This window comes from Eufriesea mexicana, unplaced genomic scaffold (assembly GCF_001483705.2).
Source record: "Eufriesea mexicana isolate 0111107269 unplaced genomic scaffold, ASM148370v2 scaffold2421, whole genome shotgun sequence".
NCBI classification, from domain to species: Eukaryota; Metazoa; Arthropoda; class Insecta; order Hymenoptera; family Apidae; genus Eufriesea; species Eufriesea mexicana.
This window is the reverse complement of record NW_016910490.1, coordinates 1-1,018: the sequence shown is the minus strand read 5'-3', so window position 1 is coordinate 1,018 and position 1,018 is coordinate 1.

Below are 1,018 nucleotides of genomic sequence, written 5' to 3'. Positions count from 1 at the left end.
ACAGTGGTTCCCAATTCTTCTTTACTCTTGGTTCTCAATTAGATTTGCAGAATAAACATTCAACTTTTGGTTATGTTACTGAAGAAACTATATATGACATGCTTGAACTTGAAGAAGCACTTGTAGATGAGGTAAATTTAATGTTTATAAGAAAATGTATCAAGAATTGATATAAATATAATATTTCCTCTGTTTTGTAGAATGATAACCCACTTTATGCTCCAAAAATGATAAAAGCTGAATTATTGAACAATCCATTTTCTGAAATTATACCAAGAATAATAGTACAGGAAAGTGAAGAAGTAAAGGACAGGAATAAAGTAAAAATCATATATGTTTGTAGCATTTATCCATGATAGTATTATTCTTTGTAATGAAAAATTTTGTTACAGTAACTTCAATCTTTTATCATTTGGCGAAAAAGCAGAGGAAGATGAAGAAGAATCTGCGATATTAAATAGAAAGTCTAGTGGTAAGAGCAAATCAGCTCATGATCATTTAACTGATCCAAAATTAAGCTCATAACCAGCTGTTGAACCCCCTGGACCTCCAAATAAAAAAAGGTATGAAGACCGTATTAGCGATTGGGAATTATTGGGCAATAATTTGAAATTAACAAATTATGCAATTTCTGCGATTAATTTATGAATTTTTATAACTGTATAGCATAGCTGGTTCCTTGCGCAGCATTCTTATACAAGTTTTGCACATAATTTGGCGCTAATTAGTTTGTTATTATTACTTGACGACGTACGTGATTCGATACAACGATCGGCGCGATGGTCCAACAGAATAATTAATTATGAACAAAATTAGAAATTCAATAAGAACAAAAATGATATGAGAATGTTCATAAGGATATTGTTTTTATAATCTGTGCATATAATTTGTAAATTAATTGCATAGAAGACTGTAATTAATGAAAAACTAATAGGATTATCAGCATCAATTCGATCATTTTGAGTAATAATTACACATATGCAATTATACGTAAATTATAATACTTATCGTTAGTAAC